Source organism: Schistocerca gregaria, chromosome 5 (genome assembly GCF_023897955.1).
Source record: "Schistocerca gregaria isolate iqSchGreg1 chromosome 5, iqSchGreg1.2, whole genome shotgun sequence".
Taxonomy (NCBI): Eukaryota; Metazoa; Arthropoda; class Insecta; order Orthoptera; family Acrididae; genus Schistocerca; species Schistocerca gregaria.
In genome coordinates this window covers 614,925,108-614,953,092 of record NC_064924.1, presented here as the reverse complement: position 1 = coordinate 614,953,092, position 27,985 = coordinate 614,925,108, and the positions used below count along the sequence as shown (strand labels likewise).

General features: G+C 43.4%; 1 protein-coding gene across 4 annotated transcripts in view; it reads left to right on the top strand.

Moving 5' to 3' along the window:
- LOC126272138 (lachesin-like) overlaps positions 1 to 27,985 on the top strand; it is a 1,905,511-nt gene that overhangs the window by 1,417,409 nt on the left and 460,117 nt on the right. The window lies entirely within an intron of this gene.

The following is a 27,985-nucleotide window of genomic DNA, read 5'->3' as shown; positions in this document are numbered from 1 at the left end:
ACTTTCAGAAAAGACTTCCTTACACTTAAATCTATACTCGATGTTAACAAACGCTTTCCTTGGCATTGCCAGTCTACATTTTATACCCCTTCTGCTTCAGCCATCATCAGTTTTTTTGCTACTCAAATTGCAAAACTTACCTACTACTTTAAGTGTTTCATATCCTAATTTAATCCCCTCAGCTTCAACTGATTCGACTACATTTCACATGCTTACCTGTGAATAACATGGCTCTCTGACAACCGTACTTTGCGTAATGACATACAGTAAAAATGTCTCTCGCTGGCACTTTGGTTTCTGCGACTTATAACATAGTTGATCTGTAGGTTGAGTTGTTATTAATGATGGCATTATTGTGCTGTTGACTGGAGGTGGTGATGATAAAAAGCTTCGCGTGTGAGGAATGGTGTGAGATCCAATTGTGTTATTGTAAAGCACGACTACTGGTATAATGTGGAAGATTACTCCATAAATAATTTACGACCAGATGGAAAGGTAAGGATAGAAAATTAAGAAAAAATAGTCAGTCTGCCCTGTCCTCACTCGTGACACAGTATGAACACATAATCATTATGGGCGACACAAACATCGACTTACAGTTAAAATCTCCCTCTGCCGAAAAACTAAGGCGACTGTTCCACTCCAATGATATGAGTTTAACACCGCTGGACCCAACTCATCACACGCCACACAACCACACAATCATAGATATAATAGCAACAAAGCGACCAGATAAAATAATCCGCGCCAATCAGACATCCGCTCCGGGACTCTCTGCTCATGACGTGATATTTTTAAATTACTCAATGCATACTACCAAAGAAAAATCTCACCTGGTAACCTACAGAAACTTAAAAAATGTTAACCATGACGCTCTTCAAAAGGATTTCTCAGACATCCCTTGGCATGATATAAGCGATGAACCGACTTGAGACGAAAAAATTCGGCAATTATGTCGCAAAATTATTGCACTGTACGATAAACATGCTCCTCAACGCACTGTTAAGGTTAAGAGAGCTCCCGCTCCGTGGCTCACCACTGCATTACGTCAGTTAATGAATAAACGTGATGCTGCACATAGGGCCTTCAAGCGTAACCCAACTCCCGAGGCGTACGAAGCTTATAGGAAACTCCGAGACAGAACCAAGCAAAGCGTGAGGAATGCCAAAATCAGACATGCCCGCTCTGTCGTATGCGGCATATCAAGACCTGATGCACCGTGGAAAAAGCTGCGCAGTTTCGGTATAGGGAAGCGAAGATCTGACGCTGTTTATCAAGCGTCTGCAGAAGAATTAAACGATTTCTTCTCAACAGCTGCAAACTGCCACGCAGCAACAAATTACCAGCCCCAAGATATCAATCTCTCGAGAGACAAGTTTTTCCTAAAACATGTCACTACCGGCACAGTACACAAGGCAATTATGAGAATCTCTTCCGAGGCAGTAGGAAATGATGGAGTGAGCATTGGCATGATTAAGAACGTCGTAGACACTATTATTCCAGTTATCACAGACATCTTCAACCTGTCTCTTGTCAGTAGTACATATCCTACGGAGTGGAAGTAAAGTTTGATTAAGCCTATACCCAAGACTGACAACCCTAAGTCGCCAGGTGACTACAGGCCGATCAGCATACTACCTGCAATTTCTAAAGCCCTAGAGCACATCGTCCATGAACAACTGACGGATTACCTCAAAACTCATAACATCCATGACGAATATCAGTCAGGCTTTCGAAAGCACCATAGTACAGCAACCGCATTAATCAAAGTAACTGATGACATTAAACATGCTATGGACAGACGTGAAGCTACTATCCTAACACTGCTTGACTTTAGCAAGGCTTTTGACACAGTTGACTTCTATATATTACTAATTAAAATGAAACAGCTGAATTTCTCAAACAGCGCAATACAATTGTTCGACAGCTACCTCAGAAACAGAAGTCAACAAGTCATTTGTGGGTCGGAAAAGTCATCATGGAAAAGCGTGCGCTCTGGAGTTCCCCAAGGCTCTGTCCTTGGTCCACTACTCTTCTCACTGTACATTAATGATATTTCTTCAGTGATTCACTCCTGCAACTACCATCTTTATGCCGACGACATCCAACTGTACATAAGTGCAAGCCCCAAGAACATTGCTGGCGCAGTAGCGAGTATGAACGCAGATCTTTGCTCTGTTTCTCGATGGGCACAGAAATTAGGTCTGAAACTAAACCCCAAGAAATCCCAGGTCATACTTATATCTCATCCAAAGTTAATCAGCCGGTACTTTCGCGAAACAGTCCCTAAAATACTCCTCAATGGTACCCAACTACCATACCAAAAAACAGTAAAAGACCTTGGAATAATCTTGGATGAACACCTAAACTGGGAAGAACAAACAGTCACAGCTTGCCGGAAATCGCTCTCCTCCCTACATGCAATTCAAAAATTTAGAAAAATATTTCCAACCCATGTTAAACAAAAATTAGTCCAAACACTAGTCTTGCCTAATCTTTACTACTGCGATGTAGTTCAACACGGCACAAATAGTGAAAATTCTAGATGCCTCGAGCTAGTGATGAATGCTTGAGTTAGATACGTGTGCAATATTCGGTTGTATGATCATATCAGTACTTCATACTCCCAGATAGGTTGGATACGCCCACATACGGCACGCGATCTCCACACGATGTGCTTACTTCATCGATTTCTTAGCCACTGGTGCCCCCAATACTTATCTTCTCACATTAAACACCTATCATCATTCCACAATCGCAACACCAGATCGGATACGTCTATCATCTTGGCTGTACCTTTACATAACACAAAATCTTTCTCCGTGTCATTCTCCATCTCAGCCATATGACTATGGAACGCGCTCCCCTGTGATCTGCGTCTTATCCAGAACTACTCAACATTCAAGAGGGAACTCAAAACATACATATTAGGGACGGTATAGCCACCATTCTTGTGCCCCTCCCATCTCTTTCTTTCTCCTCTCCATCACAGCTTCGAATTTTACCGTTCTATTTCTCTTCCTCTAACCTATCTACCTCTTATATATCTCTTTCACCCCATTCTATCGTCTTATGTCTGTGCTCGATGAGAATAACTCACAAGCTGCAAGAACATAACGAGAAAATTCCCAACTAACAATGTGACTGACATTCAGAAAAGAAAACTATGTTTACTTTCATATACATAGTCATTATTATTATTATTATTACTATTATTATTATTATTATCATTAATATTATTATTACTATTATTATTATTATTATTGATTGTTATAATTATTTTTTATTGTTATAATTATCATTGTACTACTGTTATAATATCTTTTCTTTCTTTAACATCAATACTGCATAATAGGCTATATGTCCTTAATGTTAAGTAGAAACTGTAACTCGTTCAATCTGAGTATGCCTGGTTAGGTGTAAGAGAGGGCCTGAAGGCCCTACTCTTGCCAGGTAAAATAAATGCATAAATAAATAAATAAATCCAAATGTGAGGAATCGGAAAACAATCTGCAAAGAAGTTTGTCACTCTCGTGATTCGGTACATCTGATTATTTTCAAGTCTCAGCCTCTTTGGTCTGCTGACCTAATTACTGGCCGACTGTGGCGTGCAATGAACTGTGAGTCATGATTTCCCCGAAGAAAAATATTTAGAAAAAATTATTCCGCCGCTGTCCATTGAAGGCATCACACTTGAGAGAGATTGTCATTACTGATAATGTGATATGTACACCACAGACTTCCTCAAGCAAAATGTGATCTTCATAGATCGAAGAGTTTTCTAATGTTAACTTGGACCTGGAGATAAGCACGCTGTAACTTGCGTCATTCCAAAATAAACACTTAACACGTTGTAGATGAGCAATAAACACATCCAGGACTGATCAGTTTGATTGTCGTGAAGGACTTTTACATATAATAACTATATGTAGCAAAAGACGGAGGTTTTGCATCTCTATTACTGATATTACGGAAAGGCGAATGTTACACATAATCTATACAGAATGCAAAATATTTGTCAGCTGATCTGAATGAACCCATCTGGACCGAAAGAGGCGAGTTTATTCATTAAATTAATTTAAAACATTGTAACTGTTTTGGGAGACATTATTCGATGGTAGCCGTTTTTAAATACAGATTTGTGGAAGATTTGTCTTTCGTAATGAAAAAAAAGTTTCTGTGGGATTGGTAGAAATTGGTATGTTGTGCATGAAATTATTAAACCAATGAAATCTACAAGCAATATTGGTTATTTACACCAGGTCTAAAAAGGACTTTTATTAGAGCCGCAAAACGCGGCGTGTAACATGTATTACGTCTGTAATTCCGACATTGGCAAAAGATACCGAAAAAATACACACATCATTTTCTTTTTGTTTAACAAAGGGAATCAGATTACGTTCCACGATAAAGACTTAGGCTCTTTCACGGACGAACGTGAGCAGCACATTCTCTCATAAGCGAAAGTTTAGGGAAAGCTTTAAAAGCTTCTTACGTCATGAACTGACCCTTTGTAGTGGGGTGTTGCACAATTTGAATTTACGCACAGAAATGGCTTCCTCCGGACTAAAGGCGAGCTTTCCGTATCGGTTTACGTAACGAAACGTTCCGCATTATTTAGTCGGCTCGCGCTTTGCAGTCGAATAAACTTGTTCTGTCCCCTTAGTCCCGCACCCCCCGTTTCTCGCTTTTCTTTCCGTCCGAAGAAATACGTTTACTCCTTAAACATCCCTTTTCCATTATGGTCGTAGCGACCACTTAGATGAGGTCTCGGAACTGATTACACTCACAAAAGAAATGTTATTCAACTGCTGGAAATTGAGTTTACATAACGGAAACTTGGTTGCGAAAGTCTGAGGAGCTTTTATACGTGGAGACGGGTGAGAGAGAAAATGTGAATAAGAAGTAAATGCGGTGTATAAAGGGCCTGGGGGTGGCGGGACGGGGGAGGGGAGGGAAGGATGGCAAAGAATGAAGGTGAGGTGGCTGTGCTGGGGAACACACGTCGTCACGTGACGCGGTTATAGTGTTCCATGTAGCCTAATCGACCGAAATGCACTGGCGGTATGAGGAGAGACTGCATCTATTCAACGGTTCGGACAAGGATTTCTTTCTTGACGGAGAAATGCTTTTCCATGCACTGCGCTTAGGTCCTAGACCAAGGTCTGAATGGTTATTTTACTGACAGCGAGTTCAGCCGTTGCATGCTACATCCCTATGCACATCTGCATCTACATACAGTGGTTTGAGAGAAATATGAAAAAAAAACTAGAACACAGCCCATTGTCGTGCACAATGCGGTTAGTAAACCCGTTGGTCTTCCAAACAGCTTCCAGTAGCCTCGGAGTGGAAAAATGCCGGTTCTGTATAGTATTCAAGGGAATCTTGAACAGTTATCCTACAAATTAGCGACAAGGTCAGGTAGCGAAGATGGAGGTCCTTCTCTCCAGAATAGTCCACAAAGACTCAATAATAATGAGATCAGGTTACTGTGGTGACCCGAGGAAGACGCGACAATTCATCTTCATGCTCGCAAACCGAGTTCTGGAAGATACGTGCTGTGTGGACAGAGGCCTGTCGTCTCGGAGCACAGCGTCGCCATTGGATAACAAACATGGGATGGACCTGATCAGGTAAAATGGGCGCATAATCTTTGGCAGAGATGCGACCTTGCACAGCAACCAAGGGGTCCATTGAATACCACTTTATGGCTGCCCAAATCATCACCGAGCCCACGCCATGGTTGAGTATTACAAAACGAGCATTCTCTATCGTGGACTTGGGACAGCGTATACAGACGTGAATTTTGTCAGAAGTTGGAAACTGTGTGAAGCAGACTGATCCGACCAGATGAATTTCTTCAATTGCTCTCAGCCCAGGTTCTACCGCTCTGGCACCACGGTTTCCTCTTTGAGACATTTACATCACTGGTGAGTGGTTTTGGAATTTCAACTCGCTGACAAGAGTTCTCGGTTGCAACATTCAGTTTTGCAGTGACTTTTTCAGGTGTCGTCCTCTTACCCTCTAATTTTAGTCACTGTCCTCTTCAGTGACCGTCCGTCTGCTTCGTGACTTAGCGGACGATGTTTACTTACTCTTCCGGTATGCGATATAAATTTTCGATACCGCGCCTCTTGAAACACCAAACACTTCGCCTCCCCTCTTACGAAGCACTCGCCTTACGTGCACCGACAATTTCCCCTAGTTCGAATTCATTTACCTCCGATGTAATGCACTTACAGTCACGGACGTAGCACAGGAGCCGCTCGAGGTCAAACACAACTTTGGGCAGCCTTCAGGCTTGGCTATCATCAGCATTTATATTCAAGCTAGCATTTTGCGGTGTATCTATATTTTTGTCCAGTCTCTGTTGATACTCTGCAGACTACCGCGAGTGCGTGGCAGAGCGTACTATACATGGAGCGCGAGAAGGGTGACTGCCTAAGTGCTTGCTGTAGCTAGTCTAACCTCACCTTCGAGATCTCTACGGGAGTGAAACGTGGTGAGTTGAACTACATTTCCTGATTCTTCATTTAATACTTGATTTGTAAGTAAGCTTAAAAGGGATAAATTTTTTACAGAGTGTTCCAATCCAGGATTTCAACGTTTTCGTGACACAATCCCGGAAACAAACCTGTGACCATTGTACATTTTCAATATCCTCTGGTTGGTCCTATCTGGTACGAGTCCCACAAAACTTAGAGACATTGTAAGATGGGTCATACAAGTGATTCCTTTGCTGCCTGCTTTGTAGACTAGGTGCATTTACCCAGTGTTCCACCAGTGAAGCAATGTCTCATATTTGCCTTACCTACGACTGAGCCTGTTTGGCCATTACATTTCGCACCTCTACACATTTTTCCACCTAGGTATTTGTTTAACTTTACTGCCTCTAACTGGGAATAACTGATGTTGTAGTCATAGGACGCTAGATTTTTTCGATTTCTCAGGTGCATAATTTAACAAGTTGTACATTTCAGGCATGTGGCCAATCTTCCCACCTCTTTCAAATCTTACTAAAATCTTATCGAATATTTGTATATTCCTTTTCGGACACTGCTTCAGTATAGATAAAAGCTTCTGTCGCAAAACATCTGAGGTGACTGTTGTCTACCACGTCATTAATATTCAGCAAGGACAACTAGGATCCTAAGACGCTTCGCTGGGGCACGCCTGAAATTACTTCTACTTCTGTCGAGGATCTCCATCCAAGATAACTTGTTGCACCCTCCTTATCAACAAACATTGAATACAGTCACCAATTGTGTCTTATACCACGTATAAACATGTTTTTATAAATGAACAGTGTCAAAGTATGCTTCGCCGAAGTCAATAAATACTCTCTGTACCTGCCGTGGCTTTCATTACATGATGTTAGAAAAGCGCAGTCCTGTTTCGCATGGTTGATGTTTCGAAATCGCTGCCGGTTGGCAAGGAGGATGTCGTTCTGTTAGAAATTCCTTATTATGTTGGAGCTCAAAATCTGTTGAAGAGTTATGTGATTGAGGTACAAAAATTATATTGCAGGTAATTTTGTGGATCACTTCTGCCACCTGCTTGTAAACAAGTGTTTCGTGTGCTTTTTTTCCAAATACTGGGTTGGAGGTTCATGTAGTACCTAGTTATTACAATTACAAACAACTTAAGGTGGAACCATGATACAGAAAAAATTGTGGAAAAGGGAAATCAAAGGCTACATTTTACTGGCAGAACATTTAGAACATGCAACAGGTGTATCGAAGAGACGGCCTTGTCTAAGATTCTATATCCACTGCTAGAGTACTGCTGTGAGGCATGGGTTCTTTACCAGACAGGGTTGATAGAAGACATCGAAAAAAGTTCAAAGAAGGGCAGCTCTTTTTGTATTATCGCGAATTTGGGGAGAGAGTGTCACTGATACGGTAAGGGTCTTTAGGGTGTCTGTCTTTAAGACAAGCCTATTTCGTTGTGATGAGGCATTCCACTTAATTTCAGTTACTAACCTTCTCGCCGGAATGCGGGAATATTTTGTTGCTGGCCACGCCCATCGTATTAAAATAAGAGAAACCAAGGCTCGCAAGGAAAGATTTAAGTGCTCATTTTTTGCCGTGTGTTATTCTAGAGAGAAATGGTCTGGAACTGGTTTCAAGAGCCTGTGCCAAACACTTAAGTGAGAATAGCAGAGTAATCACATAAATTTAAATGTAGCTATACATCTTGAATGCATTCGAAATGACAGTCAACGAGTTGCAAAACTCAGGTTTATTAAACCTTGACCATGATTTCGACGGTTTTAAAACCGTCTTCTTGAGAAGATGTAGGACGTAAGATGGCATTGTGTATAATCAAACTGGGAATCGTTGAGTCTGTCTAATACCTGTAATCCACTTAATCATCATGTAAATACATTATATAAAAGTTGTAGCCCTCTGCTAAACGGTTTTTTAAAAGTTTTAACACAAAGCCCTATAACAGACGGCACTACGTTTATGTAAGTTATTTAAGCGATGATTAAGTGCACCGTATGAATCCTGACAGATTACCACGTGAGGTGATGCTTGGAGAGATCTCTATGTGTCGATTCCAAAGCTCTCCATATCTCCTGTAAACGAGATATGGGGAGCTTTGGGAGGCACGGGCTAGCATGAGACCAGAGTGGCGTGATGATATATCATCTGTAGTGTCGAAGCTTGATGAAGGCTTGTTAGGCAGATTAAGGCAGAAAAAGCTTCGCAATGCTACCATTGCTCCTGCCTCAGCAACCAGATACACTTGTGACTATTGCGGCAAGAGATACCGTGCTGCCATTGGCTTGACAAGTCATATGAAAAAATGCAACCCATAAACACACAGACACTGCATCTACCAAGATGTCGTGGCCAATATATAATATAAAGTGCATGACAGGTACCAGATCGAGTCAACAACTTCCACTTTGACTACAGACAATGAAATTTTATGTCCCACATCTTCTGAAGAAGACGGGTTAAAACCGTCGGAACCATGGTCAAGGTTTAACAAACCTGTATTTTGCAACTGGTTTGCTGTTACTTCGAATGCATTGAAGCTCTTGCATGTACAGTTGCTGTAGGCAACCAGGTTCAAAATCTTGTAGATGTATATGTTAGTTCGTTTGTTGTGACTACGTTTAACATGTCACTTAAGTGGGTGACATTGGCAGGGTGGTTACTACTAAACAGGGGGAGAACGAGTAGGAGTGCTGCTGCTGTAAAAAGATCGATGCGCGAAGCATTCAACCACTACCACCATCATACCTCAGCAAAAGATCTAGCTGAAAACCCAACGACATTCTGGGCTTACGAAAATCCGGTAAGCGGGTCGAAGGCTTCCATCCACTGATCAATCTGGCCTGGCAACGGAAGACAGCGAAACGAAAGCTGAAATTTTAAATTTAGAATCTGAGAAATCTTTCACGCAGGAGGATAGTGCAAACATAGCGCAGTTTGAGTCTTGTACAGATTCCCGTATGGAGGACATAGTGATAGACATCCATGGGGTTGTGAAGCAGCTGAATGGGATTCCAATTCGGTGTTACAGAGAGTAGTCTACTGCATTGGCTCCTTACTTAGCTCACATTTATCGCGAATCTCTTACCCAACGTAAAGTCCCGAGCGACTGGAAAAAAACGCAGGTAACGCCTGTATATAGGAAGGGTAGAAGGACGGATCCTCAGAATTACATACCACTATCCTTAACATCGGTTTGTTGCAGGATTTTTGAAAATATTCTGAGTTCGAATATAATGAATTTCCTTGAGACAGAGAACTTGCTGTCCATGCATCAGCACAGCTTTAGAAAGCATCGCTTCTGAGAAACGCAACTCGCCCTTTTTTCACATGATATCTTGCGAACCATGGATGAGGGGTATCAGACGGATGCAATATTCCTTGACTTCCGGAAAGTGTTTGACTCAGTGCCCCACTGCAGACTCCTAACTAAGGTACGAGCATATGGATTGGTTAGCAAGTATGTGAATGGCTCGAAGACTTCTTAAGTAATAGAACCCAGTATGTTGATCTCGATGGTGAGTGTTTATCGTAGGTGAGGGTATCATCTGGAGTGCCCCAGGGAAGTGTGGTAGGTCCGCTGTTATTTTCTATCTACATAAATGATATTTTGGATAGAGTGGATAGCTATGTGCGGCTGTTTGCCGATGATGCTGTGGTGTACGGGAAGGTGTCGTCGTTGAGTGGCTGTAGGAGGATACAAGATGACTTGGACAGTATTTGTGATTGGTGTAAAGAATAGCAGCTAACTCTAAATATAGATAAATGTAAATTAATGCAGATGAATAGGAAATGTAACGCCGTAATGTATGAATACTCCATTATTAGTGTAGCGATTGACACAGTCACGTCGATTAAATATTTGGGCGTAACATTGCAGAGAGATATGAAGTGGGACAAGCATGTAATGGCAGTTGTGGGGAAGGCGGATGGTCGTCTTCGGTTCATTGGTAGAATTTTGGGAAGATATGATTCATCTGTAAAGGAGACCGCTTATAAAACACTAATACGACCTATTCTCGAGTAATGTTCGAGTGTTTGGGATTCCTGTCAGTGTCGGAATGAGGGAGGGCATAGAAGCAATTCAGAGGCGGGCTGCTATATTTGTTACTGGTAGGTTTGATCATAACAAGAGTGTTACGCAAATGCTCCAGCAACTCGGGTGGGAGTCTCTAGAGGAGAGTTCTTTTCGTGGATCGCTACTGAGGAAATTTAGAGAACCAGCATTTGAGGCTGACTGCAGTACAATTATACTACCGCCAACTTATATTTCACCGAAAGACCACAAAGATAAGAGAGATTAGGGCTCGTACAGAGGCATATAGGCAGTCATTTTTCCCTCGTTCTGTTAGGGAGTGGAACAGGGAGAGAAGATGCTAGTTGTGGTACGAGGTACCCTCCGTCACGCACGGTATGGTGGATTGCGGAGTATGTATGTAGATGTAGATGTAGAGGTAGAAGATTAGTAGGATGTACGAGTGGTAGTAGAAGAAATTGGAAGGGGCAGACTGAAGGAAGGGGTAAATGGTGTGTAGGTCATGGAGAAGGGGCATCCCGTGTGACAAGATTAATCTTTTCCGTGACTTGATGCTTCATCGATGTTAGTGCACCCTGTCTGCGGCAATGCGTGACTTGGCTCCGCGTGACCGGCGCGCGTGTCGGATGCTGACGACGCCGCGTTGCTCGATCTGCCAGCGGACTATTCAGCGATCCGCAAAGCGCATTTCCTTTGGCTGGTCTATCGCATCAGGAACAAAGGGCGGGGATACACGAGTGAGCCGGCGTCTGGTCGTCACGTCGGGTGCGCGCAGAATGCCAACGCCGCGCGCCGCGCCGGCCTCGCCGCTCTGATTGCTGACGAGCGCAGCGCGACGCGCGCAATCTTCATTACGGCCCGCTGCTGCTGTTGGTCGCGGTGGCGGCGCTGGGGCGACCCACTGTGCGGAATCTGCTGTACGCCGGCATGCGGCACACGTCGCGCCCGCCGCTGTGTGTGAGGGAGGGAGGAGGATAGTCAGGGTAGGGGGAGGGGGGCAGATGCGACGGCGACAGCCAGACGGGCAGGAGGGGGCGCTACTCCCTGCCACAGATGCGCCCAGTGGGGTATCCGCGCTCCAGTCCGAACGACTGCAGTGCATTTTAAGACCGAGTTTCTGAGGTCGCGATCCCGTGATAACCAGTGATTACGTGGGCTCGACTTCCATTTTAACGACAGTGTTCTGAAATGGATATAGTGCTACTTACCATACAGAGGAGACTCTGTAAGTCCATCTTTGAACTGGATGGTTATGAAACCTCGGTTGTACAGCATTTACCATATAGTAATAGTAAGTGAGTAATACAGTCTGGAACCGCGCGACCGCTACGGTCGCAGGTTCGAATCGTGCCTCGGTCATGGATGTGTGTGATGTCCTTAGGTTAGTTAGGTTTAAGTAGTCCTAAGTTCTAGGGGACTGATGACCTCAGACGTTAAGTCCCATAGTGCTCAGAGCCATTTGAATAGTAAGTGAGACGGAAGAAGACGCACTGACGTGACTCGACAAGTTAAGTAAGGTAGCCAGGAAGGTGAGTCTGTGGTTAGCCTATAAGAAGACAATGACATTAAATACCTCTGCAGACTGGGAAACACCGGGAGGCACTGTGCAAATAGTGGACAAATTTAAAGAGCAAGGAGGGAATAACAGAGAGGATAAAGAAGATGAGGTGAGCATTCTGCATGACGAGAGAGATATATACAATAAAAAGAATATGTCCACAGAGGCAAAGATAAGCCACTAAAAGTCAACGGTGAGGAATGCGGTATTATACGCTGGTGAAACGAGCACTCTAGAAAGAAATGGTGCAGAGCAACGAGAGAAAAAAAAGAGAAAAATACTAGGTCCCAAAAGAGGTGGAGAGAGGGTGATGCGAAGACCTAGGGAACAATTGTACCGGAACATGAGAACAATATCCGTGGAAATCAGACTCAAAACGGCAAGGTTTGCTGGATATGTAGTTGGGATGAGTATGGACAGAATGACGAAGAGAGTGTGGGAAACAACAGGGAGGACAAGGGGAAAGACAGGAACCAAGTGGATTGTTGAAGTTCAGAAGGTCTGGTTGGAATTGGGGATCAAGGTCGAAAGAAAGGAAAATTGGAGGAATAAATATACACCGACCAATATGCCGGAGATCAATGACAGAGAAGAATACAGGATAAGATTAGAGTGTCACAAGTGGACCGACAGCAGAAACGGACACTGAAGATCTCGGAAGAAGAGCGGGAGAGAAGAAGAGGAAGAATGAAGAGGTTCTTGGAGAAGAAGAGGAAAATGCAGTCCACGAAGGGCCTACCCGTGGTCCTACAGAGGCTCAAATGGTTCAAATGGCTCTAAGCACTATGGGACTTAACATCTGAGGTCATCAGTCCCCTAGAACTTAGAACTACTGAAACCTAACTAACCTAAGGATATCACACACATCCATGCCCGAGGCAGGATTCGAACCTGTACGCTGAAACCAGTCAACTTCGTAAGACAGCCTCTTCACATTACGCGGGACACGCCGAGAACAATCCACTTACCAAACAAGTTGCTCCACTGTCCGTACTTCGGAATTTTCAAATTTACTTCGTGAGATGGTAGACCACGGCACGAAGTACTGTCATGTAAAATATTTTAACTTCGCAGTCCACGATATTTATCGAAAACAGTCAGCATTATTAACTGAAAAGACAGTATGAAACCAGTAACGCACACACAAACACACACACACAAACACAAACACACACAAACACACGTACTCGCGCGCGTTATTCCCTTGCTCACGCACTCGATACATTTCAAAGCTCATCTCCCGTAGAATACAGCATCGATTACAGTATTTTAAACTTGTAAACTAATTTACACATTTAGATTATTATACAACTTTATGCACGTAGTTGTATTTTAAGCACATAACAGCAGAAAATGGAAAATAACAATTCCGCAGATGGCTGTTACAGAAGGTATGTAGAAAGAAACATGAAACCTGCAGTACTGCTGTTGTCTTCGATGTACAAAGAGAAGATAAATCAAATTAAGAAATAAATTGTACCGTGCTGAAGTAGTGAGTTCACGTAAACAGTATACCTAAACACAAATGACGTGACTCTTATTTTCGAATTGACTCATGGTACTTACGTTTAGCAACTTTGGAACGTCGGTATAAGTATTTAATCAGAATTTGTATTACTTCGCTTCAGCATTAGTTTGCTTGAACAGGTAGGAATCGGGTCTTCCATTAACGCCAATATTGTATTCTGATATAGTGACTATCAGGAATTAATATATAGATAGAGTGTCTCAGGCCGAGTGTTATTTGCTACATAACTAGTTTCACTCATTGAACGAGAGATTCTTCGTGGACTTATTGTCCAGATGATTTTGTGTTGAAGTTGAAATGTTGCTCTCGTCCTGCCCACAGATGTTCTGTAAACACTGACGCACTCTTCCTGCGGTACGGTGCACAATACAAATCACAAGGTTCCTCCAAAATATTTGTTGGCGTACCTGGATAATTTGTATCCAGTGCTTTGTGTATAATGTCAAGCTAATTAAGGGTAGATAGTATGCTTTCACCAGCGAGACAAGTTAAATAGTCACGTCCTCTGCACCACTAATCAAAGAGCTGTAGCAATCCACTTTCAAAAACTTCCCAAAGCTGAACGCTGGATTGGACAGCCAACACGCCAGTCAGTCATTATATCGTCACCACACGCTTTCTGCCATCTGTGTTCTGAAAAACACAGGATCACAGAGTGAAGTCAAAGGGGATGTGGAGAACAACTTTATGGTCCCTGGGTAGTGACTTCCAAACGAACACCACCACACCACATCCTCCACAGGAGGCTTATAATTAGCCTGCTGCAGCCGACGAAGTCTGATGGATGAGTTCTCGATTTTGCCAACTCCAAAACACTTCACTAAATTATTTTGATACGAAGACCTCCAGACAAGAATACAGGCATTTCGATTGATAATGCCCTGTTAGCGCTCTAAGTACTATTGCTGGAAGGTGCTACTGTCTGATGACATATTCAGAACTATGTTAGGACCCCTATTTCACCTCCAGGCTGAGGAAGAGCCACAATCCCGTTCACGATGGCTACCAACACCAACCACAGGGCACGGCCTAGAAATGATAAACTACAGAGCATGAATGCCTGAAGATTCTCTCCCCTGTAACGGAAACCATGAGCGGCGGTCAAGAAGAAATACACAACTTTTTTTCTCAAAGCAGGTTGGTTTCACTGAGCATTCAAATACACCATCTCATTCTCCATTCTTTTGTGTACAAACCTCATTTTTCAACGTGACCTCCGTTCAATGCCGTGGCCTTACGCCACCTCACTGAGAGGGCCTGCATGTACGCCTAGAACCACTGCGTTGGTCGATCTCGGAGCCAACATCTTGCTGCATGAATGACCTCACCGTCCACGTTCTGCTTCCTGCGGCATGCGTCATTCATTGGGCCAAACAGACGGAAGTCGGAAGGGGCGAAATCATGGTTTCCGTTACAAAGTAGAGAATCATCAGGCATTCATTGCCTTGGTGGTAAAATGTTGTACATTTAGCTCTGTAGTTTATCACTTCTATGCCGTGCCCAGTGGACGGTGTTCGTAGCTGTCGTGAACGGTAGGATTTTGGAGCGTATACTGTACTCAAAGATTAGATGGATAGATCACATAACTAATGAGGGGGTATTGAATAAAATTGGGGGGAAACAGGAGCTTGTGCCACTACTTGACTAGAAGAAGGGATCGGTTGGTAGGTCATGTTCTGAGACATCGAAGGATCACCAATTTAGTATTGGAGGGCAGCGTGGAGGGTAAAAATCAAAGAGGGAGTCAAATGGTTCAAATGGCTCTGAGAACTATGGGACTTAACATCTGTGGTCATCAGTCCCTTAGAGCTTAGAACTACTTAAACCTAACTAACCTAAGGAGATCACACACATACATGCCCGAGGCAGGTGTCGAACTTGCGACCGTTGCAGTCGCGCGGTTCCGGACTGCGCGCCTAGAACCGCTAGACCACCGCGGACGGCGAAGAGGGAGTCCAAGAGACGAATACACTAAGCAGCTTCAGAAGGATGTAGGCTGCAGTAGATACTGGGAGATGAAGAAGGTTGCACAGGATAGAGTAGCATGGAGAGCTGCATGAAACCAGTCTCAGGACTGAAGATCAAACAACAACAACAACAACAACCACAGGGTGGATGAGGAAGAGCTCCCTTCCGGTGCGAACACTTGTGTGAGGCCTTGCATTGTCATGGAAAAGGAGACTTTCGCTTGCGTTTTTGAGGCGACTAGCATGCTGAAGCGATTCCTTCTATTTCTTGAGGGTAGCAGTACTATCTTGGAGCTGGTCATTGCACTGTGAGAGCAGACATCAAAGAGAATAACCCTTTCAAAATCCCATAACACCGTCGCTACGATTTTACCGGTTGAGGGAACGGCTTTGAACTTCTTCTTTTGAGGAGAGCTGATGTGGCGCCACTCCATGGATTAAAGTTTTGTTTCCGATTCGAAGCGATGAACCCATGTTGCGTCACCTGTGACGGTGTTCGGCGCATAATTATCACGATCAGTCTCTTAAAGTGCAAGAAATTGCTCCCAGGTGGTCCTTCGTTGTTCTTTATGGTCCTCTGAAAGGCGTCGAGTAACCCAGCAGGCACACACCTTTGAGTACGGCAGATAGAGGACGAATGTGTCAGTACTACCAACAGAGACGTTTAGTTGTGCACCGAAATTCTTGACTGTGATCTGCCGATCAGCTCGAATGAGAGTGTCCGCACGTTATATCACTGCAGCAGTCACAGCGGTGTACGGCCGGCCGGCGCGCGGTAGATCTGACCGGTTTGCGCAACCTTGTTGCGGTGCTGACGGGCGCCTTGCCCAACGACTCACCTAGCTTTTGTTGACTTCCAGGTCTCCGTAGCCTTTTTGGAAGATTCTATGAATATCTGCGATGCTCTGATTTTCCGCCAAGGGAAACTCAGTTACAGCTCTCTGCCTGCAACGCGTCTCCGTTACAGATGACATTTTGAGGGCTACAATTAGCGCCTCAACTTTTCGGAACTTCATGAGGTTATAATGGTTGAAGCTGGAATATTCCTCGATGTCTCACGAATAATCCCACCTATTTTGCCGAAATCGACCGAGTGATAAAAATGTGTTGCATTACTTATTGATCGTGCCTCGTAGTAGCAAATAAAGTAGCATGCGACCTGCGACGATCATATTTTGCGTCCAGCCTTTACTATCTTGCCGTCTCGTGATCCGTCAAATAAGACCCACCGAGCGCTTCGTGTTTCTAGTAGGCCCTGCTTTCTGCGGAAAGTGAAGCGGGTCGGAAGGCGTTCCCGCTTTCCGGAAGCACCTGCCATCGGTGCAGGAATCGTTACGCGCCCGAACAGAGCGCCGTGAACTGGACAGAGAAACTGGACAGTCGGAGGGGGAACGGCCCCCTCCCGTGTCGGATGGGACGCCAACCATAAATAATCGCCCTGCGAAATGGACAATTCGGCCGCTGGAGGGCCAATTTCATTAGAGCGGAGAGCGGCCGCCATACTGTAGTTTGTCATGGGCGGCGACAGCGGCGCGCGGCGTGAGATGGATAGCGGTAGGCCGGCGGGCGCAACCGGCGCAGCCCGCGAGTCGAACTCGGAGGCGACCTGTCGCCACGGCCGCCCGAATGTCTGGCGCCGCGCTGTCACTGCAGGCCGCCAGGCACAACCTCATACATCCATTACTTCGTGCATAAAACGCTGTGAAATATCGACCCACACAGAAAAACCCACATTTGAAGTAGCAATGGGTGTGCATGCTATCCCTCCTCCCCCCCCCCCTCTCTCTCTCTCTCTCTCTCTCTCTCTCTCTCTCTCTCTCTCCTCCCTCTCTCTCCGCGCGCCCGGGAGCGTGCGTGTGTAAGTGTGTGTGTGTGTGTGTGTGTGTGTGTGTGTGTGTGTGCGTGTGTGTGTGTGTGTGTTTGTGCGTGTGTGGATGCGTTTCTGTAGCATGCATGATTAGATTAGATTAAATGTCCCAACAGATCCACAGTGAGTAAATCCTCTGGGACTTGAAATATCTCAGAAAACAAGAATAGACAAGAAATAGTTGCAAAATAAAAACCGATATATCTTCCACAGATCAGAAATAAATTTGCCCTTGTGGATGTGGAAGCGGTCAATAAAACAAAATCTTTACCACATTTAAATTTAAAAAGATGTAAAAATTGGTATAAAATATTAAATGTTCATTAGAGTTAGGTGCATATTTTAATTCTTAAGCTATGCATCATCATATTAAAGCAAATAAAATAAGAATATGGAGTGTAGCTATGTATGGGTGTGAAACATGGACGATAAGTGGTTTAGACAAGAAGAGAATAGAAGGTTTCGAAAAGTGGTGCTACAGAACAATGCTGAAGATTAGATGGGTAGATCACGTAAATAACGAGGAGGTACTGAATAGAATTGGAGAGAAGAGGGATTTGTGGCACAACTTGACTAGAAGAAGGGATCGCATGGTAGAACGTGATCTGAAGCATCGAGGGGTCACCAGCTTAGTACTGAACGGGAAGCGTGCAGGGTAAATATCATAGAGGGAGACCAAGAGATCAATACACTAAAGAATTCACAAGGTGCAGTAGTTATTTGGAGATGAAGAAGCTTGCACAGGATAGATTAGCTAGGAGAACGGCATCAAACCAGTTCTGGACTGAAGACTACAACAACAACAACATCATTTTCAATCATCGCACTGCTGCACAAAATTTTTGCATAAGTCGGATTGTACACAATATTCCGATTTTGTGGTATTACTGATAACATACACGGGTCAGTTACTTCTGCGAAGAAATTCATCAGTGGCGTAGAAGCATCATGTTGTTGCAAATGTGTATTTTTGAGTAGCGGACGCCTTTCTGAAACAAAGAAAGTTAATTCAAATCTTTCTGAAAGTTATTCTTGTTTCTATTATTGATTCCATGAATATATTCATTACCGAACAAATATGTTTTGAAACAGTAGTTAGTCACCTAATATCCTTAAACAGACGTATGCAGGACGTTCTTGAGTTCATATCACAATTAATTCGTATTGCACGTTTCTGGGCTGGAAAACCTATAGCTTGGCTAGATGAGTTACCCCGGAAAGAAATCCCTTATGACATTATGGAATGAAAGTAAGCAGAGTACGCTATCTTTTTTATTTTAAAATCACCTTTGTCTGACAACATTCGCATGACAAATAGAAATTTGTCTAGGGGCTTCAGTAGTTCTCCTTCCATTTAAACTTATTACAAGCTGGAATCCTAAGAATTTAGCACCGTCTCTGTTTCTCGTCATATTTTAGGCGTATACTGGCAGGAAACATTTTACAAGTTCTGAACTGGATATACAGTAGTATATTTTTTTCAGGGTTTGGTTGGTTGGTTTGGGGAGCAAAGGGACCTAACTAGGGGGTCATCAGTCCCTATCTCCACATTAAAACAGGTCTGAAGCTAAACAGGAACCATAGTAAACAGAGATACTACATGGAAACTGACAGGGATATAAGTTGGGATGACATTAATGTCCTTCAGTTTTTAAATAAAATTCACAGGGTTTTATAATGTAAATGTCTGTTATAAGAATATACGGGCGCAAGAAGGAGGCGAGACATCGGACCACCTCATAGGTGGGATCTCCTATGGCACTCACAATGGGTCTCAGAGTAACTTTAGGCTTCTGCACCCTTGGTAGGCCATGTAGTCTCGGTGAACAATATCCTGTTCTGAACAGTTGTTTTTTATCGTCCGAAGACAAAGAACACTGTTTTACCAGTTGATTTGTGGATATCAAAACTTTCATTGTAGGATCCTTCTACAGCTTTTTTATAAGAAATGGGGCCCAAAAGGTCACTCATGTTTTTGTAGTAATTTTTGCTTCATCCAAAAGTTTATCAGCTGTAAGTACGATGACGCTCTTATCCGCATTGAGCTCCCTCGGCGCCTTCCTTTCAGTTTGAGACAAATTATTGTTAGGAGACGCCGCTTTCCGTAATATTTTATCAGTTTCTGTCTAAATTTCATCAGCAGATTGTAGTTATAACAGATGGAGTCCTGCCTCGACACTTGCTATAACATCACGCGTGGGAACCTTTACCGGCGTCACTACAAAACTATCCCGTTTTGGTAGAAGTGAACTTTCTTCCTTGCTTAATCCTCTCCCAGACAAGTTATTAACCGATCGAGAGCTGTCAGCGACTGATGATTCACGTCTGCCTTAGTACTAGGGCTGTTGGGAAAGTAAGGTCCGATCGGTCGCGATATGAAAACCCCATCGAAAATCAAAATTTTTTTAATCTGCAACAGTTAGCCACACGTTCCAGCTACCTCCCTAAATAGTCGCCCCTCCGACTAAGACATCTGTCGTGGCGTTGTACAAACAATCCAGTACCTTCGTCACAGAAAGCAGCCACCTATAATTGCCGCCAATTCTCTACGCTAGGCTGCCTTTCGTTGTTTGTACCAAAATGTTGTCTTTGTAGCCTTTGTAGTCATGTGACTAGAGTTGAAACACGGAGGGAGCCAATTAAAGGATGTATTGTGGGTGATCAAACACTTGCCATCGAAAACGCTTCAGGAGCGTCTTCATTGCTCCTGCCGAATGCGGCTGTAAATTGTCTTGAAGAAAGAAATGCATGACGTTTATGGTATGTAAGCCACATAGCTTCAGGCGAAATCTCTCACCACATCCACATACTTGGCGGGAGACACTGTTGTTTAGGAATTTCTACGTGATCACTTTGCGCTCTGAACTGAAGAGAGCGACATGAAGCGATCGATAAGTGCTCATAAGACAATGCCCTACACATCTGTGCAAAGTTCCATCGGACTTTCGTAGTGGTTTCCATTTCGCGCCTAATCGTACCTAACTTTCCGAAAACGCCTCGTAATTAATAAAATTACGGATCGCATAGGGTAACTTTTGGCCAAATACGGGGTCAGAAAGATCTTTAGACCCACCAAGAAGATAGATGAATACTTAAGGTTGGCAAAAGATGCACCGCAGCATGTAGAATACCTGGGGTACATAAAATTCCGAGCTGTTGCGTACAAGTGTGTATTGAAACTGCGAAAAGAAGTGTTGACACCTGCACAGCTTAATACGAAAGGAACTGTCGTCTGGGAAATACCGAAAATTTTGCAGTAGAAGAACATGTTTTTCGAGATGAGAGCCACTAAATGAAATTCAGTGATACGAGCGTTTAAATAAGAACATCGCATTATCATGCACGCATACATAGAGAAACAACAGAGATTCATAAACACCGTAATAAATTTAATAGAAACCAAGAAGATCTGAAATTAGATTAAATATGCATGCCGACTTGGAGCCAACAAAATGACGATCGATTACTTTTACTGGAGAAAGATTACGCCTTCCAGAGGCAGTCAGTATCACGTGGCATACGGTGGTGCCCTCTAAGCTCTCTACAAATGTGGGAGCCCCTCAGTTCTTAGCGGCACTGGCCATTTTACATTGGAAGATGTCCGCCGCAGCTAGTGACGAAACGCCCGGAATCAGGTTTGTACACTGATCGCGGCCTCTCAGCCCGGAAGTTTTAACTGAAGAAGACGCCGGCCATGAAATGCTACATTGTATGATTTTTCGAACGATACGTTGGATGTATATAGCGAAAGACGTCTGCAGGAATATTCTCAGCATCGTCTGCAATAATGTAGCCTATTGTAGTATCTCTGCCTATCTCGCAAGCGTATGTCTATAGTCACTTGTCTGACGAGCGTAGAGTGCGATTTTAGTGTGCTGGTTTAGCTTCCGTGGTGTGTGTATGTGTGTGTGTGTGTGTGTGTGTGTGTGTGTGTATCATGCAGTGGTGATGGCGCGGCTGCAGAACACTAGTTACACTAAACTTTTCAAAGTAAATAAAAGTCTTGCCGCGGAAATTGTGTATGGCATGTCAATGTTGATCGTTCAGTATTGGTAATTTGTTTCAGAATGACAATTCCGAGATCGTGTGTCGTTTCGGGAAAATAATAATACTATCGTGTCCGGACGGTTACGGGACAATTACCTGTGTGAACACTAAAAGGAAGAGAGAGAGAGAGAGAGAGAGAGAGAGAGAGAGAGAGAGAGAGAGAGAGACTGACAGACAGACAGTCATATAATGGATCTGTCTACGTATATATCACGAGCGTTGATAATTTATGTGCTGATATCGTACCGCTAGACCTTCAAACAGCCACGTTGCGATCGGTTGCACGTACGCTCATGAAATAACTGTAACGGCACGAGAACGGATTAATACGAATTGCCGGAACTGTATCACTCTTATGCAACTATGAGAGCCTGTTTAGTACTGGATTATATGGTTGTGCTCCAAGTATTTCAATCTAGTGTTTTATGTTTCGACAATGGAGTTCGTTACATCTCAATGGACAATGTAGCTGAAATGACAATGGACGTTTCGATCTGTTATCAATATACTAGTAGCGAACAGTGCAGCCCCAAAATTAAAGTGTTGGACGATCATAATATACTAGAATCTTGCCAGTCAAACATGGATCACCTTGAACGAATGTCTCCTCAACCCTCGACAATTAATTAACATTGCAGGACTAAATCTTTAACTGACAGCGGGAGAAGCAGTTAACAACGCTCCTCCTAGTCTGTGATCTCGGAACTACTACACCATCAGGTAGCCGCAACCGCAGACAGAGTCCATGAACTCTTACAGTTAGGACCGCAGGGTACGCAAGACTAATCATATGTTGTACTGCTCCCTAGACTTCCCCAGAAACATTTCTTGGCGGCCTAGATACGTTCTATGAGCCGCAAGACATATGCTATTAAGGTAAAAATACAGGGTCGCCAGCATCACTTTAAACCGCGAGACAAGGTTAAATTAGTCATTTCCACTATACCACTTCTTCAAGCCGTGCAGCAAGCTAACTAACCTCAAAATTCGACGAAGCTGACTACGGGATTGAACTAAAGGTACCGCAAACATTCTCTGCACTGTCACCAACCCGTTTCTACACTCTCCCCTGTAAACCACACAGGATCTCAGTCTAAAGCTAAAGAGGATAAGGACTTAAACAAGATCTGCAGAGTCCAAACTTCCATTGAAGTAAAAAGTGGTTTATTCTCTTCTAATGTCTCCGGCCAAGCCCGTTTCGTCCGGTAGACAACACCTCCAGCTAACCAGTAGCTCCAAGCTCTATTAGGTGCCCTCTTGCTAAATAGCCAGTCTACACTAGAGTACTAGCATCACCCACCTCGAAAAGAGCCAATAGAACAAGACGTTTTCTGCGATCGCTAATGAAAACGCACTTCCGAGCACGTTCTGCACAATCCTCACATACCGAAAGACTTTACTAATTCCTCACAATAAAGTTCCGAAATACGGCTCCCCAGACCTCTGTCCCAGAGGGTTCAAACTCGCCTCCTGCATCCTACCACGTCATCGATCAACTTCTCGATTTCGCCAGCTGACTACAGCTCCACGACTTTGTATTCATATGGCATTTCCACCAATCAACCTCCAGAGCAGAAAGTAGTTGCTGTGATTGGCCATTTCGTGCTGACGCTCAGGGTACATGTGTAAAGTGCTGGTGCTGCCTGCTCTTTCAGGAGTTTGTTTCTCCATAATAAACAAAATGACCTGCTACGATTGAAATCCATAGTAGGAGAGGTTCTCTGCAAGCAGGCAAAAGACATGACAAATAAAATGAGGGATAGGCCTCCAGCCAGTCTAGAGCCTGAACTACTGTGCAAGAAACATCAGGGCCTAACGAAACCGGTACCAGGTACGTTTACTCGAACAGGTGCAGTAGGTTATTGGCCACAGGTTACAGAGCCAAGATAAAGATGTAAAAGACCAAACTGTTAATGAAAAATATTTACGAGGTGACAATTATTGAACTGCATGAAAGAAAAACGTCATAACTTCAGACCGATTTGCGTTAGGATGCTCAAACTGCACTGTAGGCATGACGGGAATTAGTATGCACATGCAAGGTTTCGTTTAGCGACGAATCCCACTTTCATTTGAATGGGTTCTTCAATAAGCAAAATTGGCGCATTTGGGGGACTGACAATGAGCATCTGGCGATCGAGAAGCCTCTTCGTCCTCTGCGGGTGTGTGTGTGCGGTGCGCAATGTCCAGTCACGGAATAGTCGGTGCGATATTCTTTGAAGGCACGTGACTACGAACGGTACGTGAAGGTTTTGGAAGATGATTTCATCCCCATTATCCAAAGGAATCCTGATTTCGACAAGATGTGGTTCACGCACGACGGAGCTCGACACCATCGGACCAGGAGAGTGATTGATGTCCTAGAGGATGACTTTGGAGACCGCATTCTGGCTCTGGTGTACCCAGAGGCCACTGGAATTGGCCTCGAGTGGCCTCCACCTTCTCCGCATCCGAACACATGCGACTCCTTTTCGCGAGGCTGTATTAAAGACAAGGTGTACCGCAATAGCCCCAAAACCATTGATTAGCTGAAAACAGCCACTGAGACAGTCATCAACAGCATCAGTGTTCCGACATATGAGCGGGTCATGCAGAAACTCGCTATTCGTCTGCGCCACGTCGCCAATAATAGTAGGCATATGTAAATGTCATATTCTAAATCCGCATATCTGTAGTGACGCTCATGTGGAATAAAGTGTGTGTAAGCCGTAGTTTGTAAAATATACTTTTTTTGAAATATAGTTCAATAGTTGCCATCCAGTGTGTGGAGTCAGTATAAAGTTCATCTGTGTCCTCACAAGAGAATGAACCGTTTCTGAACATTTCACGACTGACGCTATGTTGTATTATATATAGTTATTGAAAATGTATACCACCATACTACCTCGTATTTTTCATTTTTGGTCATTTCAGTCCTACAATAGTAGCGCCAAAATGTTTTAAAAAAATCTTTCTCTCATTAAAGTGTTGTGTTCAACATCACCGATGCCTGTTGTCCCAAATATGTGACGTACCCTGTTACACCGGACGGGTAAAATACGTCTGAGACATAAGCGTAAGTACTGTGTAACACTTCCTCACTGGTTACAAGATGCGATTTTTCATTATCTCTTTCACGCAAAAATTTATTCCGTTATTACGAGGTTAAAATTTCAGTACAAGACTTCCATACTAGGTGGAGTTTTAGAAGGTAAAACCCGTAGGGAAAGACAGAGCTGGGAATGTATCCAAGAAGTAACAGGGGGCGTTAGGTGTAGGTGCACTTCGGAGAGGGGGGGGGGGGGGGGGGGGACGTTGCTCGCGTGTTCAACGGTCAGGAGACGAACGACCTGCGTCCTCGTCTGCACTCCGCAAGCCACCTTACAATTTGTGGCAGAGAAATACTTTCTGTACCAGTATAACTTCCCCCATTTCCTGAACTAGTTGCGTATAGTTCGCGAGACGAACGATTGCTGGTAAGCCTCTGTGTGGGCTGAGAATATCTCTGATTTTATCTTGAAGCTCTTTTTGCAATATATCCATAGTAGAAAGCAATATATCGGTTGACTGCTCAAGAAACGTAGGCTCTCGGAATTTTAACAACGGACCACACCATGATACAGAGCGCCTCTCTTACAGCGTCTGCCACTGAAGTTGAGTTGGTGTCACTGTTAGGCTTTGGCGCGCAATAAATGAACGAAACGTGCTGCTCTTCTTTGGAACTTCTCTATTTGCTCTATCAGTCCTATCCGGTTCTGTCTCCAGAATGACGAGCGGTACGAGTATCGGTATTGGAGTATCGACTTCTTTAGCTGACGGACTACATTTCTTGAGGATTCTTCCAGTAAATCTCACTGTATTATCTGTCTTACCATCGATTAATTTTATGTGGCCGTTCCACTTCAGATCGATCCCTGTGGATTCTCCTAGACATTCTAAGAAGTAACTGCTTCCAGTGATTGTTCTGAAATCGTGAATTAAAACTATAAAAGAACTTGCTGTCAATGTATTCGTAACACTCTACATTAGATGATGTTGTAGGTCAGTTACCACTGTCTGCATAAGACGTCGAGCCTTTGCAGACCTCCCTGATGTTCGCTATAATTTTCTAGCGTTGGTACTTCTCTGTATACAGCAGAGGCATGCGCGAAAAGCCTCGTGTAACTTTTCATGTTATCTAATACGCCTTTCATACATATTATAAAATTGGGTGTATATGTTATACATTACCTCCTAAACCACTGGAGCAATTTCAACCAAAGGCGGTACACATATGACTTACTTTATGTAAATTATCACTGTGGGGGTAAGAACCACCTACCTATGAAAGACTATGCCCGAAAAACTACTCGAAACTCCGGCGACAGGGGCCGCGCAATCCATGACAGGGCGCCTCAAACCGCAAGGCCACTCCACGCGGCCCCTTTATGTAACTTCTTCTAGCCGACAGACCTAACAAAATGAGGAAAGGAGAAGCATTTATCGCTTAATATATTTTCACTGTCCATGCAGTAAAACTTTTCCTTTTAGTTTATTACTTGTTGAGTACTAACTCTATTCGCAAGGCACTTTGCAGACAGTATTTACGTATACCACTGAAAGCACCTGTAAAATTAAATCACTGTAAAGAACATAGTTCAGGAGATAGGACATCATAAACACTAAGCTGCTTGGAAATTAAACTGCAAGGCGACATTTTGCTACAGATATAGGTGAAATATATGTACAAATACGTACAAAATATGTTAAATATACGTAAAACATATATCACATATTTGTAACTGGCACGCCACGGATGTACAGCTCATCCTAAACGGCTGGATCGATGTCAGTCAAATTTGTAAATCGTATTCCTAATGATCTGGAAATAAATACTGTGGAAGTAAGAACCTTCCGCGTCCTATTTGGGTAAGCATGATAACGTGAGGATAGAAGGCTGAAGACGAAGTGAACAGTCAGGGAAGGGTAAGGAGGAGACAGACACAGGTAGAGAAGAGGAAAAGGTTGGCAGAGAGAGGAGGACAGAGAAAAGAAAGAGGAAGACATGGATCGAGACACGGGAAAGGAAAGGCAGGCAGAGAAAGGTACAAGGAGTTGATAAACAAAGAGAGAGAGAGAGAGAGAGAGAGAGAGACAATGAAATACACAGAGAATGGGAAGAGGAGATGCACAGAGCAAGGGGAGAGGAGGAGATGGACAGAGAAAGAAAAGAGTAGATGGACGGTGAGATGGGAGGGGACGAGATGGACATAGAAGGAGTTAAGAATGAGATGGACTGAGGGAGGGGGAATAAGGAGCTGGATTAACAGAAAACTGGAATAAAACATAACCGGGAATCGCGACATACTCAGGTCGTTTATCTGTATTGTGAAAAGTAACGGCAGTATGAGCTCCACTGCCATATCTTTGACGTCACTTTTAAATCTGAAGACGTCTCTCCGTCCATAAGTACATATTGTATTCTGTTTCCTAGAAAGTCCCTTCATTCCGACCATAGCGTTACTGATAGTGGCCCTTCCCCGTTTTTGTTACCTCCATTTTTTTACTTTTTACACCGTAGTCACCTCGCCGAAAGTTTTTCCAAGAAAAAAAAATGGCTTGGCCAAATACAAGTACGCTCTGAGTGTGCTGTACAAATTTAATTACGTGTATAGAAAGTTAATGCATCCCATTATTGGAGGATGTCAACAATTTTTGTTATTATCGACGTTGACATCGGATGCAAGAATTCCAAGATTTTCGAGGATGTTCTAATTTTGACATTGAACTAGGAAAGCAAATTACAAAGGAAATTTTTTTCATGTGAAATAATTACAATTTTTTGTTCATATTTACTGTGGAATCTATCTTCTTGCTGAAATTCATGGTTCTATGTCAAGGGGAAGTACCCTAAAGACTAATGAGTGTTAGCGAGTGCCAAAATTAATTACGTATATAGCCATTTCTTTCGATAGTACTGATTTAGAAGCTTAACATTTTTACACCAGGAAGCGACTACAGACCACAGTAGGTAAAGTAAATTTCAACTTGACATGTTTACACATTCGTGAAAAAAGTCGGGCTTAACAGATGGAAGGACCGACAGACAGATGACAAATGACAAAAAAATATTAGCTTGTTGTATTTCCAGATGCACAATTCTCGGACTTTATTCTTCACTTTGAAACGTCCCCTTAGAAAAATTATGAATTACTGGGCTGGTAAACTTCTACGTTATTTGATACAGAGACGGCTGAGTAAAACTGAACGTACTCAGACAGTTCTCTCTTTACTTATCGTGACCATCACTAAACTGACACTCAATATTTTTAGCGCAACGCAATCTTTCCATGATCCGTACAAAAGAATGGCCCTGACTAACAATAACCTATACTTTTCATGAATCACTTACCTCACAAAAATCTTCGTTACTCGAACTACTGCAATACAGCAAGCGCCAATACTGCCAGCTAAATAAGAGATTCTAACTACTGAAGGCACTAACTACTGATAGGCAT